Below are 21,044 nucleotides of genomic sequence, written 5' to 3'. Positions count from 1 at the left end.
ACAATCGAATGCTGGTTTGGTGAGGCTGAGAGTGGGTGACAGGATCATGTCCTGGCCCAGAGTAATACAGTAGCACCTATCTATGCCCTTCAAGACCCTCCTGGCCTACCTCCCCTCTAGTTGATGCTGTGAACAGGATTACAATAAAGCTGGATAGTGCAGTGGGAGCACTTGCTCTACCTCAAGGGTTCTATCCATTCTAGGCCACATGGAGAAGCCCAACGGAATCCAGGATAACATCCACATGAGCCAATTTGTGACAATTGACTCTGAGTGATTCAGGAGGAAGACCCAGGGGAACTGCTTGGGAAAGGGGTTATTGGATCAACTGGACTTTCTTTTGGCTTTTCCACCCAACAACCACTTGTTTTGAGTTATCCTACATTTGTGTTAAATTCCCTAATACATATTTCTCTTGAACTGTATCCATGGGTTGCATCCCCTAATCACTACAAGTGGCCTCATGACAGATGGTATCAGATGAAGGACCCATGGAGGCCTGACTGGGGACCCTCCCATCGTTCCTGTATGCACATTTTTAAAGTGGAAAGGATTAATTGAATGGCGAACATAGCATTTCAAACTACCCTAGGAGCTACTCTTTAGTGCACAAGATATTGATGTTGCTCCCCGAGGCAGTGCGCTAGTGCCTACAGGCCTGATGATACCCTTCCCTGAAGAGACATATGGCATGGTTGCAGCTACATCACGCATGCTCTTAAACAGTGGATTCACTTGGTGTGTGTGGGGGTAGTGGGTAAGGTTAATGCCTTGCAGTGTAATCATGGTGATCAGATTTTTGTGACATAAGTGGGGGACATCTTAGCCCAGACCATTAACTTCTGGTTACATTAGAAGAAATCATCAGTCTCATTTCTACCAAAAGAGGAGTGAATGAGTTTAGATCCACATGTTCTCTTTTGAAAAGCTCAAATAAGGCCTCACAAACCCACTGAATTCAGAGTGAAACCAACCTCCCTTATTTTACCCCACATGATATAGGATCTCCACCCTTTACTGCTACATTTGCAGTGGCTCAGTAAACTCACCCCTACCTGTGGTCAGCCTTTGAGTATGTAATAACTGAAGATAAATGCCGACAGAAAATGGGCCCCTATTTCATCAAACGCAGGGGGGCATTTCTATCAGAACAAGAGTGACCCTAAAAGGGTTGGGAATAAAGGTTACCAGCTACAAGGCCTGTCCGCTTTCATGAAAGCAGTTTAGGATCTGGTACATTCCCACTTAACGTCAGCACACCACGGAACATCTAAGACCCAGCACTACGTACTATGCCAATACTTTTGCCCAGGGATTTATAGACAGATGAAACATTGTTGTGCGGCCTATCCAGTCTACCAGAGGATGTCTTGCAGTGATGTGGGTTGAGCCCCCTTGCAGCCTCTTCCTATTATTGACATTAGCTACTCTGGATTAAGGACTGATGATATGGGCCCATGCTGTCCTTCAAAGAGGGGGAACAGACACACCCAGGCCATCATAGAAAATACCATTATATATCGGGATGAATTTCTTCTCAGGAGTCTCACTACTCGAAACAACGTGAAACATTTGGTTATGTACTTCTCCTGGGTGCACTTCTCTACGGCAATTTTAGCAAATCAAGTGAACTCGCCATGTTGAAACTTATGTCTAACCTGAAAAATATAAAGATACCTGTTGCACCTCCATTTACCATCCCCAGACAGATGGCTTAGTGGAGAGATTTTACCAAACAACAAGAATCTTCTGCTGGAGATCACTGATGAAAATGTCAGAGACTGGAACTGATCTGAAACCATGGGCTCTCTTCACTGTGAGGAAGAAGCCACAAGCTTCCACCGGATTCTCTCCTTTCAGGATTCTGCATTTTATAGTACCTAGATACATCTTGGGCATGCTATAAAAAGATTGGGAAAGCCAGGAAGACAGGGGGCACAATGTGGCCCATTTTATGCAAGATATCCAAGCCAATCCAATGAGCACACTCTTTGATGAGATATTATCTCCATGAGAGCCAACATAAACATAAAATACATTACAGCCAACATATTGGCCCATGAATATTCCAAAACAAAGATTACATTTAAGTTATTCTTCCCACATGAGAATAATCTATATGGTGAATTCCCAGCTCGGAGTCATCTGTACGCATATACCCAAGCCATAGACAATACTCTGGCCCAGGGAGAGGGTCCAGGGATCTTTAAATGCCCTGAGAACGCATTAGGGAGTGTGGGTGTTTGAAGGAGCAGAGTGAGATGCATGAAGAAACAGAGGTGGAGAGAGACAGAGCTGAAAGTGCAGGTGGAGGCTGGAAGCCGAAAATACATCAGGAAGAGGGGAGGAAGTGCAATAGGATATGGACATGGATATAGATATGGATATGGGTATACAAATGCTTATGACATAAACATGGATATGGAAATGGACATGGATATGAATAGGGACATGGGCAGGGATACAGAAATAACTATATTATGGGCATGAAGGTTATTGATAAGGAAAATGGTGTGTATGGGGATATGGGTTTGACAATGGCTGGCAACATAGCATTTAAAGTACATCTACAATTAGATCATAAGACTACTCTTTTTGTGAATTATTGAAGGTAAAATGTCAGCCTTTCAGAGTTGCCATTGCATTCTTAAAGATTGGCAGATACTTACAGGTTCACTTTGGGCCTTGAGCCTAGGGGGGACTCTCTCAAATATTAAAACAGGGTGTCTGTGTGGTGGGTAGATTCTCTTTTTTTTACTGTGAATGTATTTATGCTTCTCAACTTACAAAGCCGTCGTGGCTGGGTTGTTTTAGCTACCACTAGAATTTCAATACTCTCAGATGTTGTGAACTGCCTCGCAACCCACAATGGTTTGCAATGCCCCTTGAGCATCTTGCAAGATGTCTGTTTTTGGATCAGGATATTAATAAACATACTTTTCTTCCTCTCTCGTAGCAGAAGGCAAGGATAGAGTTGCTGTTCAGAGCAGTTAGCAAGTTCAAAGTGTGTGAAACTCACAGGAACTCACAGGAATTCACAGGAACACAGCTTCAACTGGAACACCGTTGCAGATTCACCAATCAATAAACGAGGACAAGAGCAACCTTTCCCCTTAATCTGTGCCCCTTGCATCAGTAAACTTGTGCATCCGCCCTCTCCTTGTCTTACCACATGTACCATTAATGTTCTATCATTCCATTAGCATCCATGTTATTGTATCCCTTGTTTACAGTGCTCCTTTGCGTCACAGCTAAGTTTGATCTATATTAAATGTGGCATATGCTCACATCTAATCTAATCTAATCTAACAATATAATATAAAGCCAGATGTATGTTTGTCCCTGTATGTTTGTCCGATGCAGTAGCTTTGCCTGTTGTCACCGCTAGAGGGAGCTGTTGCCATGGGATGTATAGAGACAATGCACATTTGCATAGCTTTGCCTGTTGTCACAGCTAGAGGGAACTGTTGCCTTAGGATATATAGTGGCCCTACTGTGTTAATGAAAACCTGCACTTGGGCCCGTTTACACAGGCTCTTACATTAGTTCCTACATAAAGTGTAAGGTTTTGCATGGATGTATTAAAACCATTGCCCAATGTAAAACATGCATACCCACATAGTCTCTGATTCTGCTTTGATTGTAATGTTAAATCCTTAATAAAGTGCTCAGGAGATCCTTTTTGTGAGTTAACTATGAGGGGAATGCATAGTTCCAAAGGTACAATGAAATGGGTGATTCTCCCGTTCTATAATTATTCTCCATCAATTTGAGGTCCCTTGGCAATGATTCCTATCTGGAATATTTTTCAGATCCAAATAGCCCACAAGTTAGTTCACACATGTTATTGGAACATGAGATGCCTTGCTCTGACAGTGTTAACTCGCAAGTGCATTAAACAATTTGGCTCAACTGCGACCATGAGCCAAATGGTATGGGATGTAATAAGCTTCTCATCATTTAGATTTGGATCAGCTGTAATCCCCCACCTTAATATAGCTTTGCTTCTGCTCACTCTAATGAAGCTGCCCTTCTTCACATCAATAGTTCCCTCACTTCTCTATGACACTCAACAATTTCTCATCGTAACCTGTAATCAGCGTTCTGAATTGTCAATCTTCTGGTTTTGTTTCGCGATATATCAGGTGCTCTTCTTACGTGCATAACTTCCTAATTTTCCAGTCCTCCCTGCTCATTATCTTGAGCCGGTGAATCCTTGTGTTCTCTTGATTTCATGTACTCATAGCATCTATTTTTGATCGCCTTCCTGTCCACGTTATACTTACCCAATGTTTTCTCGTATATTTGTGTTAGTTTGCAACTATTACTTTGATGCTGTCAATTCCCAGTTTCTGCAACCTTTATGTCTTTACTGAATTCCTCAAAAATTGCAAGTCAGTTTTAGCTGCTGCGTTAGCTTGTTTATGGCACATATACGTTTACTCTATTTCCCTTCCTCTTACCTTAACTGTTCCTCTATCATCTGCTGCACTTTCTCTGTCCACATATTCTCACTTATTATGCTCCATTGCTTGTCCCTTTAGATATCTGGTATGTAAATTTGTAAAAATGTGGCCTTTTCTATTTTTTCACTACATTACATTTTTACACTTTTTCTTATTCTTTGTTGAATTGACTATTGTTCCAATTATCTTGGTGGCTTTCCTGCCTAAGCTCTCTCTTCAGGTTGTCGTTGACTCTGCCATTTAACTCTGCTTTGAACTCCTCCATCTGTTCGTATATATCCTTCCCTTGCCTCACTGTGCTGTGTGCCACCTTTCTCTAGACAACTGTTCCACTTTCTAGGGATTGTCTTGAAATATACTCTAGCTCATCGTCTTCGATGTGATGCTCATTTCCACCTTCTTGAGCCCAATCTATTACATTTGTACATTTTCTTTAAATGTGTACAGTTGCTTAATGGTAAATCAATTAAATGTACCAAAAGTAAAAATGAACATCTTAATAAATTGTGATTCCTAAAATGTGAATATATAAAAAAAAACTGACTCAAAGTCTGCCAAGGTGTTTCTCCATTGGGTCCCACCAGTCAGTTCAGTCCCATTAGATGTAACTGTAGGCTCCACCGACCACCAGTTGTCACGGCTTCCAGGCAGACTCTTTTACTTTGCAGTTGATGAGCAGGTGCAAGTGGATCTTGAGCCACACTCCCTGCTTAGCCCCGCCCCTTCCTTTAATTTCTTAACTCCTAGATCAAGAGCATCTCTTGCCCGGGTGTTTGAAGTGAAGAGCAGATGAAGAAAAATGCAATTCCTGTTCGGACTGAGACTACCCAGATAAGCTCCATCACATATTTGTTTCACCTCTCGTTCCCAACAGCCCATCTCTACCATCAGCACTCATAGCAAACCATGCCGCTCACCAGTAACGTCACCGAGACTGCTTCACAGCAATCTCGCCTGCATCACCATAGACCCAATCAGCACTCCATCATCTACCACTAAACAAAAACTGATGCTCACCAATGTGCACTCAGCAAAAGATCATGCAGCAGACATCGCTGACCTCATCACCACACATGACTTGGACACTATCTTCATTACTCAGACCCTGATTACATCAATCTCCACCACACATTCTAGATGTCCTCATCCCTAACGGCTACCATATTCTACAACAATACCATCCAAACAAGATCCGCACATGCCTCGCCATCATTCACAAGGAATCATGGCCATACACCCAACTGGACGCCACCACCATTGGCACTTTCGGAAATCTTTTCTGCCACTTTCCACTCTCCCACAAGACATAGTCGCTTTTTACCTCATCTAAAAACCACCAAAGCCCAACACATACTTCATTGAAGACTTCACAGATTGTTCATCACCATGTCCCTCATGCATGCCAACAACATCTTCCTTGGTCACTTCAACATTCCTGGCAACCCAGCAAACAAGCTAATGAAGGAGGATCTGCACTGCCTACTTGACACTCTGAACCTCACACAGCACATGAAAGACCTAACTCACAAGAAAGGTTATGTCCTCAACCTCATCATCATCATCTCCCTGCCCAACCTCCATCCCAGCTCCCCAATACCGCTTGAATGGTCAGGCCATCTCGCAATCCCTTTGACAATAGTCACACCACAACAGTCAAGAAAACCCATTGAAAACCCAGCAAACAAGACTTCACATCATTCAAGAACTTCCCAGTGGAGGCTATCATAGAAGACCTCACCAAACTCCATTTCACATGGGCTGATCTGCCTCTGATGAACCAGGACTGTCACTCTCTTCTCCAAGAACTCAACATGCCCCTCACAATCAAAATGAACAATCTTGCCCCAGTGAAAGAACATATCCTCAAACCTTCTGACCTTGGTACACTCAAAAACTCAACTTCAGCAAATGAACCATCATAAAACAAGTAAAGACTTGGCAGAAATCCTGCAGTGCATCCAACCTCACCCAGATGAACGAACTCTGTCCTACATGCAGACAACTGATCAACACTGCCAAGGCCAACTACTAACAAAACACTGTAGCCAAGGCAAGCAATGAAAGCAGAGACCTCTTCAAAGCCATCGAAAAGTGCATCAAATTTCTGCCTGACCCACCCATTGAAAAATCCACCGTAATCCACTCTTTCTTCATTAAAAAGATCAACATGATCCACCAACACATAGGGACCAATGCTACAACTGACAACACACTACACATCCCATCTCACAAAACCACAGCTCCCTGGACAACTTTCAAGACACTCACTATGGAAGACCTCACTGCCACCCTAGCATCTCTCAAGGCCACATTATAGATGAATAACATCCTCCCTACCTCCATTCTCAAGGCCCTTCTTACTGAAGCACTCCTTCCTTACCTGACAATCATCAACAGCTCCTATCTCAAGGCACCCTCCCCTCGACTGTGAAGACTGGACAAATCCTCCTGCTTCTCAGGAAACCAAACACTGAACCCTAACAATCGCAACAACTACTGTCCCATCACCCATCTTACTTTCCTAGGTAAAATTCTTGAGAAATATACATTTGTCAGTTCTGATTCATATAACTCCGAATTATAAACACGTAAAACTCATGAACATGTAACTACTGTGAAACTGCAGCGCTGTTACTTTCATACGTAAGAAGCACGCCGCTCTGACACATTATCTGTCACGTGATCGGGTTGCGATCACCTGACTTACTCAGCACTGCATAACTGGCAGGGATGTCATAGACGTGAGCAAAGCTCGCCCGAACAACATACGGAGGAATGGCAGGACGCATACATGGTGCACCCTTAATGCATTTCAGGTAAATCCTAAGGAAGCAAGTCTAATCAATGTGCTCGTGTAATTATCTTTAAGTAATCCCGAACTCGGATTGAGACACCTAATACGTGTGTATGTTCACCAATATAGGTTGCTTTGAATCCAAGAAATACATGGAAGTCTATATTTTAAAACCTACCCTTTGAGGGGCCATAGGAAGACTGGGTCACATGTGCAGCGTCTGCCATGACTTACAAGGTAGTATAATGGGGCATGTGACAATTTCACAATTGTTTGTGTGTTCATTTACTTATCAGATGGCATCATCTAGACCATTTGCAGTACCATTCTTATTGTCTCCTTGCAGTTGTAGGCACAATAAAGCCACAGTCTACTCTTCATATTTTAATCAAGTGGAACCATAATCTATTGAGGTAATAACAGCCAGTGTTTATATGGGGATCTTTTTAAATGTACAATGGTTTAATGAAATTGCACTTAACACGCACCATGGCACACATGCAATCCCGAATGTGCTCATTATCTTCCACAATGATGTCCGGATGCTATGTCAGTGGCACTCAAATGGGCATCGCAGGAGATTTGATTTTGATTTTGGCTAATGATGATTCTCAAACGGTGTGGGTTAATAATACAGACTTTGTGAATCCATTAAGACTAGACATCACTGAACAATCTGTGATTTCAAAAAATGAAATCTAGTCCTTGCATTTGTCCAACCTACCTCATCCCCCCTCATATAGGCCCCTTCAAGGTGTCTTTATGGGAATATTTATAACTGGCCATGCATCAATATGGTGGCATATTATGTTCAATTAATGTTCGAATGAATATTATTGAGTTTTCACTGATTGATCAACAATGTTGTGATGCTGGAAATGCATTGGAGAGACAGGGCCTCCCTGTCTTTGTTCTGTAGTCCTTTTTCATGTGTGTTTTGTATTATTTTCTGCACAGGAACCCACGTGGGACTCCTGGCAGTGCAGCTCTTCCACTTTTTGGTTTGGTGTACAGACCCTTGGGATACCCTTATGGCACCCATGGGTGAAGGTACAACCCTGTACCCCTAGTGTATGTTTTTGGGCACATGTGTGTGGCCCACAGAGCAGGGTATGGGCTGGTGGCAGCTCCATGCTGAATTTGACAGGTGTTTTGTATATCCTCCATGTTGAGACACCCAGGCCCTGCCATTGGAATCAGTTGATTCCTGATATGAGACAAGATGGCCCATGTGGCCTCTTGCTTTCTATTGCCTGTGACCTTGTTTTTCCCAACTCTGTCCCTTCCCCCTGACTGGCTGTTGGGTGGAAGTTCCATATATGGTATTTCGGGGAAGTCCAGGCCAGACTGGCTGGAGCCTTCCCAGTGACTGTATGTTGTGGGTACATCCTTGGGGTGGGACCTGGGTGAATGGAGTGTATGACCAATATGCACCTGTTATTATGAGTTTCTGGTTTCTGGTATGTGACACAATTACTGAGACAGCCCTGCCCGAAACTGGTATGAATGCAGTGCGGAGTGCTGAATGGCTGTGTACTAGTCCCAATACACATTACTTTTGTGAGTGCCTGGAGGGAGGAGAATTGACGGAATGCACTGTGAGCCTGATTCGCTGCCTGACTGCCTGAATGCCCTTCTGAGTAAATGGTTGTCTGAGTGTGACCCAGCAGAGTGAATGAGAGACAGAACAGTATATCTGGGGGCCTCTCACTGCTGGAAATCATTCAAAAGTTGAAGTTGATACTTGATGCTTATCCTTGAAACCCTGCTGGAAGAAGAAGACTTGCTGCTGCATTTGCTTTGACCCAATCCGAAAGCTGTCGAGTTTGTCGAGGACTGATCCGAGAGAGGACCTGGCTAGGAGACCTCTCCCCGAGCTATGAGGGAACATTGTGCAGACCGCTAAACCTTCGCCGAAGCGCCCTGGAAGTCAGCCTTCTAAAGACTGTCAACCGGAGACGGGGACCACTGAGAAATCCGAAGTAAAGCACCCAGACATTCCGTCCACCGTCGTCGACCAGGGTTCAGAGGACTGCCGTAACCGCTGGAGACTCGTCAAAGCCGTGTTGCCCAGAAGCGGAAATGCCCTGAAAACCGGAGCTGTAATGCTGCGTTGATTAAGACATTTGAATCCAAGGACTCCCTCTCCAGCACTGTCGACCGATTTGTCCCGCTGGAGAAAGTCAAGGCCACGACACACCAAGGAGAATCTGCCAGTGGGTTTCCCACCACCCAAAGACCACAAAGACGCTGACAACCCAATGCCGATGCTGGGCCAAAGTTCTTCGGTGACTCTTTGCAGCAACTAACTATCGTCGCCGAGGTGAACCTCACGCCTCATCTTTGCAGGAAGTCCATGAACAATCGTTGATGGGCACCGCCAGGACCGAAGCTGCTGCCTCGATGCCATTAAACATTTTCATCATTGACTCTCGATGCCCAGGTTCATCTTCTTCGAGGACTATCGACAATCCGTGACTCCTGCCTTAAAGGGGGTCACTCAAGAAGGATCTGTCGATGACCCATAGAAGAAATCTACTATTCCACATACATTGGGGTGGTAGAAACTTTATAGAAGGAAATAAGACTCATTTAAACAATATATGGACTGGGCTTGCATTCTATCTTTATTTACAGGTTGCTCAGGTGGGGGATCCTCATACAGAACTGTGCTTAGGGGTAGGGGCCCAGTATTCTGCCTATTGTTTCAACCAATCTTCTTTCCTCCAATGTCTATTGTTGGTTCAATTATTAACTGATTTGTATGACATTTGAACTGAGTACAGTTGATGCATTTTAATTGAATCAAAGAGTAATTTTGGTACCACTTAGAAACTGTATATATTTACCATTGTAGATTAACTTGAGCACAAAGTGTGTTATTGTGATTGTGTACATAACTTGAACCTTATTTATATAAATAACTGTGTTTTCACTAACATAGTGTGTGGACATTCCTTCTTTTGTGGGTGCTTGGGGACTACACTGTACTTAAGAACCAGCCTGCATCACCTCCTGAGAGCTTAAGTCTTGATTGCTCATCCAACGTTACCAAATAGAGAATCTTGGCTAGGGTGCTCTGGCCTCTACTCTGGCCATTCCAACGGCCTTAACATTTTTGTCTTTAACTCAATCATGACATGAACAAATGTTTATATATGTTTTCTACTATAATGTCACAGAGATTTGAAACTGTGCCTTGAAAAAAGACCAAATTGGTAAAAACATGTGTCTGCAATTACATTATCGGCCACAGAATAAAATACTAAGGCTATTCTGATCTGACTAGACTCATTGTAATGTGTCATGTGACAGCGCATGTTTATGGAATATAGTTTGTGTTCTTGATTAAACTTAGGTTGGGGTAACCTAAAGTTCCATATTAACCGCAGCAGTCGCCACATCAATAGCTTATATTTTTACCTCATTAACTATTCAAGCCTCAGCGCGTCCTTACCCTGGTCACCCCACACACTTTCACAAGATTCTTGAGAAAGCAGTAGCCACACAACTCCTCCAACACATTGAAGCATTCAGTCCTACCAATCGGGATTGAGACCCAGTTACAGCACAGAAACTGCTACTATCGAAGTGATTAATGATGCCCTTAAAATCCTTGATGTTGGTCATTCTTGCCTCCTGGTTCTCCTTGATCTCTCAGCCACATCTGACACAGTAGACCAGCAGACACTCACCGACAATCTACATCACCACAATCACCACATGGGAATCAGCAAGCTCGCCCACCGCTGGTAGAAATCATACCTTGCTAATCGTCATCAGTTTGAATAAATGGATTACTCCAGATCACCAACTTTACCCATCACCTGTGAAGTCCTGCAAAGATCCATGCTTTCCCTCTGGATCTTCAATATTTACATAGAACCACTTAGAGCCCTCCTTACGTCACACAACATCTACATCCATCATTGCGCAGATGACATGCAGCTCTACCTCAAGATATCCTCCATTGAAGACATCCACTGGCTCAAGGCTTGCATCTCATTGATCCAGTCGTAGATGTCCAATGCTTACCTGAAGCTCAACCTCTCCGAGCCTGAATTCTTACTCCTGACCAACAACACTGAACACCTTGACATCCAGACCTGGCTCTCTGCTAGGAACTTCAAGGGCTTCACACAACAGCTGGCTACCTGTGCCAAGTTCTTTGCGTTCAACATCGACAGACACTCTCCTAAAAACAGCACATGTCAAAGAAGACACAAACAGCTTGTACCAGCTTTCTTTTATGTGGAAATCCAAGACCTTCATCCCAGAAAACATCATCAGATATGCTGGCCAAGCCTTAATCCTCTCCCACCTGGATGGTGGCAATGCCATTTTGAAAGTCCCTACGGCAACTACCCTGGCATCACTGAGATGTGTCCTGCATGCTGCAGTATGACTCATTGAAGGACTCAGCAAATCTGATCACATCACTCCGAACCTCATCAAACTGAACTGGCTCCCACTGCAAGCCTGTATTATCTTCAAATCCTGCTGCATCATCTGCAAGGTTTTCACCCGGAAGACCTCAAGCTACCTCACTGAGAAACTCAGCACCTCTCATGACCTACTTTCCACCAGAAGTAAGGATATGTCCAGACTTCAACTTTGCTGGTGCAGAAAGAAAAGAACCAGAAGACAGGCCTTCCATGTCTATGCCCCAAAACTCTGGAACTTCCTCCCTATCAACACCAGGAGCATCTCCTCAGTTAAACAGTTCAGGAAGGAGCTCTTCAAGTAATGGCTTCTCCCTAAGACCTGGGCCCACACGTCCTCCACTGCCCACCCTACCTGAGCATGGGTGATCTGATCCCCACTGTTTCCTCCTCTGGTTGCTTGTAGATCCCTTGCTGACAAATTGCCCACCTTCCCCCTCCTCTATTGTTAGCCCCAACTCCCTTTTTTCTCTGCTCCCCTCGCCTTGTTATTTGCCCCAGATTGAAAAGCGTTATGTTGCTTCTCAAAGCTATGTCTGGGCTCAATAAATACCCAAGCTCTTTTATTGATGACTTCCCTATCAGGCAGGCTGAGCCATCCTTTTCATAACAAGTTGGGTGGGCCCAGAATGTGTCACTTGAACTGTTATAAGGCTGCCTTGTTCAAGTGGTGATGCTACATCGATTCTGCATAGAAAACCTGATAACTACTCCAGCCACAGCAGCAGCCCCCTCGCTATCTTCATTTGCATATGAAACTTCTCCAACCACATGAGGAAATTTGCAGGTCCTGAGGGTACCACCTTCACGGCCTAAATGAAGACAGGCTTATCCAACTTTCTTTGCCTCCAAAGCTGTAACTCCCACGAGTATCTTTCCATGTATCGACTGTTCCTCCACTCTTCCAGTGAGTGCTCCCAGTTCTGCTGTCCGCCCTCTTCAATCCAGCTTCAAGTCAAGATTTGGTCTTGAGTGAAAATGACCTCTGCTCTGTACATTTGCCCTTTCCTTGCCTTCCTTCCGGGTCACCCTCTCCATGCCCGTTCTACATTGTTTTTGCCAAAGTAGAATTCTTTGCTGCACTTTACTTTGACAAAAATAACTTTGTGCTTTTTGTTCTTTTTTCCTAATTTCTTTTGAAAGAGATGTTTACTCTGTACCTCCCCCCTTTCGCCTTCCACCACTGCCCGCACCTTTCCCACCCACTTAGCCCCGTTACCACTTAATACCGGCTACCGTGTTTTTGCCACCGCCTTTTTCACCTCGGCTCTTTTGAACATGGCGTTTTAGCTGCGAACGTTTTTGGCGACTTTTCATATTCTTTTACGTACATGTGTTATGTGTTTACGATAGGGGTTCTGTGGTGGTGGGTGGCAAGGTGAGGATGTGTGGGTGAGGTAGATGGGGTTGAGGGAAAGCCCCATACAAAAAAACGAAATCGCCCGCCGCAAAAACACCACAATAAAAATAGCCACGGTGAAAACAGCTGCTAACCGTTCATGCATATTTCTGGAAGTAATGTACAACAAAGTATTTTACTTCAGAAAAACAACAATGTACTCTCTCCGGTTATGGTGAATTCCTCTGCCCGTTTGCTCTGCATTTTAAACTTGTCTTGCCCCATTCAGCTTCCATTCTTTCTCTCTTCTAGCTCCCAAACATCGCTCTCTCTCCACTCTATTCGTTTATTCTCTGATCTAAAAACTCCTAAATGTCTTCTCCGTTAGATGTATGGACTTTATATCACTATCAACCACATCAATTAGTGCCGGTGTTGCTTAATTATTGCACTGGGCTTTGGGGATAGCGCAGTACAAACGGAAGTAAATAAATACTGCTTCTGCTGGTAATATTACTAAGATTAGGACTTGGGCAACTTCTGATAGTAGACTTCTTGATCAGCAAATCTAACACCCACTGTCATATTTCAGCCAACAAAATAGTTTGTAAGCAGATCATTTCTAGTCAGGTTCCTCTTGCAATAATATTGCATATAGGAAAAAAGGGGGACATTATAGATATATCATTTACACGTCAGAAACTTCTTGTAATTATCTAGCAATGACATTACAACTAGCCAGAATATTCATTGCTAGAGGGCGATATGGGAGCGGGAGGTGGTATGAAGCCCAGGATGAGTTGTGCATTATTGATAGATTGATGAGAAATAGCAAAGCAATACCCCTACGTGGAATTAGACAGAGCATAGTCAAATTGGCCCGTGAGGGTTATTTGGGTTGTAATGGTATGCAGAGGAGGCTCAGAGAACTTTCTGGTGGCCAGGTATGGATGCCAGGGTGGATCATGCGGTAAGAGGTTCTGTGGAGTGTGTGCCATGTGATAAATCTAAGGTAGTCAGGGAGACGCCATGGATGAAGGTGGTGGTGGATGTGCTAGGCCCGGTGCAATGTTTAGATTATGGAATCAAATTTGTTTATGTGTTATTAGGTTATCACAGCAAGTTGGTTGAGTGGAGTGCGGTAAGAGAGGCGGTCACTTGTGAAGCTTTATCATTTTTGGAAGATTTGTTTTTTGCGGTTTCCTAAGGAAATAGTTACCGATAATGGAGTCCAATTTACATCATTGGCCGTGGAATCCGAGTGATTTGCCCGTGGCTGAAAGTACCACGGGCAAATCGTTTGCATGAGAAAGGTGCGAACTACCAAAAATTTGCACCTTTCTCATGCAAACACACATACATCCTCACACCCACACACACACAACACACCCACAACACACCCATAACACACCCCCCACCCACACCCTCAGCACACCCCCACCCACACCCCCAACATAAACAAACCCCACTTACCTTCATCTTCACGCTGGTTCCTGCAGCGCCAGTTCCCTTTCACTTCTGTGATCGTGATCCAGCGCTGCAGGGTCCTTTTCTTTTATTTTTAAAAAAATGTTTTTAAATAGAAGGATGCGGGGGTGTCCCCCGCAATCCCTGCTCACTATACCATGAAGTATAGTAAGCGGGGCGATGCGGGGGACACCCCAGCAGCCCCCGTTTTTTTCAATGCCACCACCAAAGGTTCAAACTTTTGGTGTTCGAACCTTTGGTGGTAACACTTTTAGAACTTTTGGTCAATGCAACCATCTTTTTTTAGGTAATTTCAACCTAAACCTTGGCCGTGAGGACGTTTTTGGATGCCCCAGTCAGAAAGCACTCTAGAACACCTTTGTATCATCCCAGGGGGAGTGGGGTGGTCTAAAGGGTGAATCGCCTCATTATAGGGGGAATTCAGTTCGCTTTTAAAGTGTGTGTGGCTTGGAGCTTGGAGAGGGGTAATTCGAAAATGGTATGGGCATAATATACTGCATCACATTCTGTAACGCGGGTGTCGCTGTATGTGTCATCGAAAAGAACAGAGCCAGCTACCACATTCTGTCCCAGTTGGATGGGTTTGGCAAGATCTGTGGTTGATAGGGACAGTTTTACGCGAGCCATAGGAAAAGCGCAAGCCGCATATAAGAAACAGTTTGATGAGAAGTGTAGAGTTAAGGATCAACAATGGGAAGAAGGTAATTGGGTGTGGGTTGAGAATCCACACATGAATAGCAAGTGTCAAGGTGGCAAATTCTTGGAGGAAAGAATATAGTCATGGTCAGGGATGGTGCAGTGATCATGGAAGGAGGTGAAGTGTTGTCGAAGGAACGGCTGGCGGAGCGTGATAAGGATGGCGTGGCTGCAGGCAATGCAGCCAGAAAGCCTGGGAAGGAGGTGGTAAGACTGTAGAAGGGAAGGGACGCTGTTATTTGAGAGGGCAAGCAGAGGAGAATAGGACGCCCCAGGTAGAGGACGCCCCAGGTATTTGGAAGATTTTGTGGATACGTGATGTTGTGGGGGTTTGAGTGACTACCTAGCCCTACTTATTACTCTAAGGGTCATGAGGGATGGCTCTGCCCATGCTATTAGTTTAATGGATTTTGCTTTGTTTTCCTCTGTGTGTTACATTGCTGATGTCCATACAGTTGAGGGGAGGAGAATGTGTTAGGAGCTGGATTGGGATTCTAAAGGGGAATGTTCATGGGGGAACGTCAGGGGGATTTTATTGAGAGTGATTAAGGGTAGTCGCTGTTGGTGGATGTCTCCAATGTAAACTTTGAATGCAATAAAGTATAATTTTATCAGCTTTCTGGTATCAGCTTCCCAACATAATGCCAACCTTACCAAACAATGTTCTTAGCCCTGCACCCTACTTAAGGACCATCCTAGTTCCTATTCCGAGGTCCATAACCTGCCAAGGCCCATCCCAGAATAAAGGCCCATGCTTGCAGCAAGGATCATTCCTGTTTGAGTGCCATCAAATTGAGGGACATCCATCCCTATCCTAAAGCCCATCACCACTCTGAGGCTGATCCCTGACCAGAGTCTTATCACCACACCGAGGCTCACCGTGACCAAAGCCTTATCAATCGCCTCAGGAGCATTCAAGCCTCAGGCCCATCTCTGCCTGAACGATTAGGCCTGTTCCGAGACCCGCCGCGGGTTCAAAACCCATCCCCAGCATAAGGACCATAACACCTACTCTTACCGCCATTCCTGATTTAGGCCCATCTTTGCTCCTAGGCCCATCACTGGCCTGGGCCATCTCCGTTCCAAGGCCATTGCCAACTCTGGGACCCATTCCCACTGTGAGTCCCAACAACGTGCCAAGTCCTATGTCTGCCCTGTGTCCATTCTTGCAGTCCCCTATGATCAGAACTGGAGAACTTTATACAATGTTAGTTCATTTGAAACTTCCAATTGTCATTCAATCTCACTAAATTCCCACTAAATTTCTATTTAGTCTCATCTCATCATTTTTTCACTTTTCATTGTTTATAATAAGGCACCCCAACAGAACGTTGTGTGGATATTACAACTTGTCGTAGAGTTATGCGCTTGTACAAAACACTCGGCCCGTTGCCTCATGCTTGGTACGGCACAGAACATGCATGTGACTATTAACACCTCTAGAATATATAATTGGGAGCCCTTTATTCTGTATATATTCCTATCAGGCAGGAGGTGTTAGGCTGGCAGATCGAGATGACTTTGTGGCTGAGAGAAAGAATCGCCTTCTGCACATGTAGTTAGTGCATTAAAACTTATTTGGGAAAAGTAAAATAACTTAACATGTTCCTATTCACCTGTTTATCTGTGTGCGTGCATTCCTATTTCGTGGTTGATGGTTGTTCATGAAACGGAAGGCGGCACAAGTCTGTATAAGGAATTAAATAGTTCTGATGGGACAAGCCAGCAGAAGGTAACAAAACATGGCATAGTCGATTAGGGAATCTAGGTGTGTGCTAGTTCCCCGAGAGCAAGACTGGTGGTATTGCATTAATGTTGTCATCTCTTGCATGACATATGCAAACGAATCACAAAGAGATATTTATGAATCACAGTCACTGATGTACCTGTCATGAAGATCATCTTTTGTCTCCACCTCCATCAAACATGGCTGCCACCCATCATTGCAACTCTCCTTGGCAACTGGCTCACTGTGACAATCCTCATTGGTCAAACGAGATCTCGGCCATCTTCCCTCTGTTAGGTACTGTTGGGCCGAGAATAAACGATGAGCTTGGAAAGGATTGAGGGAGGTCTCAGCTGCTTAACCAGCAGATGGGTCACAAAGCAGTCCACATGGGTTGGGTCTAGGAGGCCTCATTTGGAGGAACTAGGATCACCTGACATGCTGTGTGGCCCATGGCTATGTGTTATATGGGATGGCCGGGCCCTATTGTCCATCCCGTTATCTGATGGCGGGCTGTTTACAAGGCGTATCAACAGAGCCCCCAGTCTTTTTCAAGTTTAATCTAAGCGTTTGCTGAAAACAATGGCTGCCATGCATTTAAAGATGGTGTTGATGCCAAGTAGAGAGACAGGTGAACGGCGATTTGATAGGTTGGTCTGTCACTAAACATCTTGACGGGATTCCTGTCAAACAAGAGTGACGTCAGAGGAGACACCGTTCAACAGCATACTTGCTGATCTTTGAAACTGGAGGTCGGGGTTCTATTCCCAGCTTCGCCACTTAAATAGCCGGACAGTAGTATTCGACACAAATGATGTTATCTATGACGTGCATGCGTAGAAGAGACTGTGCAGTGCAAGTAACGCCCTACCCATATCCAGGGCGGTTTAATTCCGTTCTACGTGTATGGCATACACCACGCAGTTCTCTGTGCACCACCTCGTGTTTGAGGTGTTGTGCTGCAATAAATGGCGTGTGCCAAGCTCCTGCCGCGCTAGACACCCTGTATCCGGAGTAACCTGCCTGCTGCAGCCAAGCTCTCTCCATCACACACTTCTGGAAAGATCTGCAAACCCTCCTCTTCCCACAGCACCTCATCACCCCTCAACACCCTACAACTCCACCCCCCCCCCCCCCCACCTACCCCATGCATGACATCTATTCAATCTCCGGCTTTGTGGCCTGCAAGCCAGGCATGCCCATTCGAAATTCCTACAACAACATACTCCCAAGAACCGCTCCTTGGCGCTATGCCGAAAAACAAACAATATGCGTGTCACAGATTTCTTCATTTTTTGCATTAACCAACACAAACATGTTTACTTACTACAAGGCCGAAGGCCTTTGAATCTACCCCCAGCTTTGTGAACGTAATCACGGTGTGAAAGAAAAAACACAGATTGTAACCTGCGCATCAGAAAAAGACAGAACACCGAGCACAGTAACGCCTGGGCCAATCTGCAGCTGTGGCAAGGCTGGCACGACCGATTCCGCATTTCATCCAACTGAGGTGGTTAAAATGCGCGCAAAGCGTTTGGTGTAATAGAACCTGCAGCGTACTTTGTAAAGAGCCATGAGACTCATTGGGAAGCCTGGTGCCCTGCATGAATGCTATAAGATAGCTCAGCGAGTAACGCGATTGGCACTGGGGTTTGGGTTCAACCTACAGCCTCCATGTCCAAATCCCGGCATTACTGACGCACCCTTTTCTCCTGCTCAGGTTAATACAATGAGTACCAGTACATTGGGTAAAAGCAGTGTTTGGTATTTACATTTCTACTGAGCAGCATTCCTTGCGGTAACAGGATCGCATAAAACAAGTCGTAATTATTGTTAGTTATTGCAAATGAACAATTAGAATAATGGCAATGGGTAGTCATTAGGCGGTCCTCCAGATGTTGTAGACTTCAACTCCCTTCCGCCCTAGCCGGAAGTGTTATTGGAGTTGCACTCCAAACCATCTTGAGGGCCACGTTTTGAGTAGGGATGGGCTGGGCTTGGAAACTGGTGTTGAAGGTTTTGGGGTGTGGAGAATGAGGCATGTGACTGAAGGCGCAAGTCCTTCTCCATACATTAGAGACGTGTCAGGTAGTCCAGTGGCTGGCACTGGCGTGTCAAGCACTGTCACCCACAGCGACATCTCTGACCTGTAACTTAACACCCGCCTCCAATTGGCGGGAAAGCTAATGCAACTTCAAAGGGATCTGCGGGCAGACATTCGAGAAACACCTCGAGATGCTGATCTGTTGACACAAAGGCACAAAGAAAAGTCTGTGTGTGTGTGTGCAGTAAAATGGGTAGACCATTCAAAGCAACAGCACATCAATAAAGCGGGGAGGGGCAGGGGTGGCTGTAAACACCTTCAATGCAGGGAGGCGTGTAAAATGAGCATTTCTACTGCATGATGGGTCAGGAGATTAAAAAAGCATGTATAAAATCACGTGCCTGTTATTAAACGCAGCTCTTAGTACTGGTTTAGCAGCCCAAGGAAGTCACCTCTTGCAAGAAGGCGGAACAAGCCCACCACTGCAGGACGAACTGAATGACGCCCCCCGCATCTCTTGTGATGATGCCTCCATGTTAAAGATATAGACCGATGTGAAAAAAGCCCCTCTTTCTCAAGTTTTCTGGTTTTCTATAGCGCTAACATGATATCTTCGGGTTGCTTCTGTGCGCTTTGAGACACCACTCCAGCATGCTGTAATGCTAGGCAAGGTTGTGACAGCTGCAGTAAACAGAACGATCATCAGTGCCATGAAAATGGGTAAGTGGAGACGCAAGAGACAGTTTATATATATATTTTTCATTTGTTTGGATCAAATAGATCTTTACAAACTATAAAAATAAATCAACATTTTACATATTTGCCACAGTTAAAATACAATTAACTTACAAAACATTTCAACGCAATACAAGACAAGCCTAAAAACAATAAATCAAAAGAGAAAAAAGAGAATGAAAAAAAAAAGATAAAAGACCTAAAAAGCAAAGGGAAAAGAGGAAAAATGGAAAACCTTCATTTCCCCAAAAACCTGCACCCCATACTAGATTGTTAATTACTACAGCTATGTTAAGCCGTAATTGTGGAGGCATTGATCCCAGATTGCCCAGCGCTTGGATAGGCCAAACCTAACCTTGAAAGGACCTGACCTACTGCTATCGTCAGGGCGGTGTTATGCCCCGAGATCAGGCGATTCCAAATGTTCTCTGATTGCAAGCAGTCCATTTTGTGCACAAATTTCCCAAAATAGAGGACTCTAGTCTCCCAAGTTCCTTTGCATTCTATGAGTAAGTGGTGCAGGTTTTGCTTATTTTGGGTTACACAGATTTTACAAAACGATATGATGTTCTGACAGTTTATTACATGAAATGACAACATTCCTAGTACAAAAGAAGCAATGTTAACAGAACGAATACCACAAAGCAAAAACAAAGTGGAGCTCATATTCTTGGGGGGCATAACGTGAAAAGGTGTAAAAGCCTTGAGTAAGGCTTTAAGGTGTGTTTCATTTACGTCACGCCACATTTGCCAACATTTGCAGGGCAGAGAGGAGGGGCAGTACGCAGCTTGCGTTTCTGCCGCCTCTTTCCTCTCCCCCGTATAAACACTGCAGCATTTGCACTGGCATGGATTTTCATGCCGGCGCAGGCGCTGCAGATCCCTATTGCGCCCGCCTGCTGAATGCATAAAGCAGGCACACTCCATAGGGATGGCAGGGAGCCTGTACAATTCAAATTAAACCCACAGAAATGCTCTCATGTCAGGGAGGGTTTCATTTCAGTTGTGATTGTCACCTGCCATTCGAGCATGGCAAGCAGAGCTCACAAACAAAAGTAAACGCTGCCTGGCATGTTTACTCACTTTTCACTGCGGAGTACAAATGTGAAGGGTAAAAGGCAGCATACACGCTTGTACACCACCTCTCACCCTGTACATGTGCACCCCTGCAGTGAAAATGAGGAACATTTGACGGCAGGGAGCTGATTGTGTTACAGTGTAAACATAACGGCTACCCACAGTCAATTTATGGTTTTGGGCAACATGAGCCCCAGTAAGATTAGCCATCGCGGGGATTATTTCCTCGAACAAGGT

This window comes from Ambystoma mexicanum, chromosome 2q (genome assembly GCF_040938575.1).
Source record: "Ambystoma mexicanum isolate Mex_15411 chromosome 2q, UKY_AmexF1_1, whole genome shotgun sequence".
In the NCBI taxonomy this organism is placed as follows: Eukaryota; Metazoa; Chordata; class Amphibia; order Caudata; family Ambystomatidae; genus Ambystoma; species Ambystoma mexicanum.
This window is presented reverse-complemented; position numbering follows the sequence as displayed.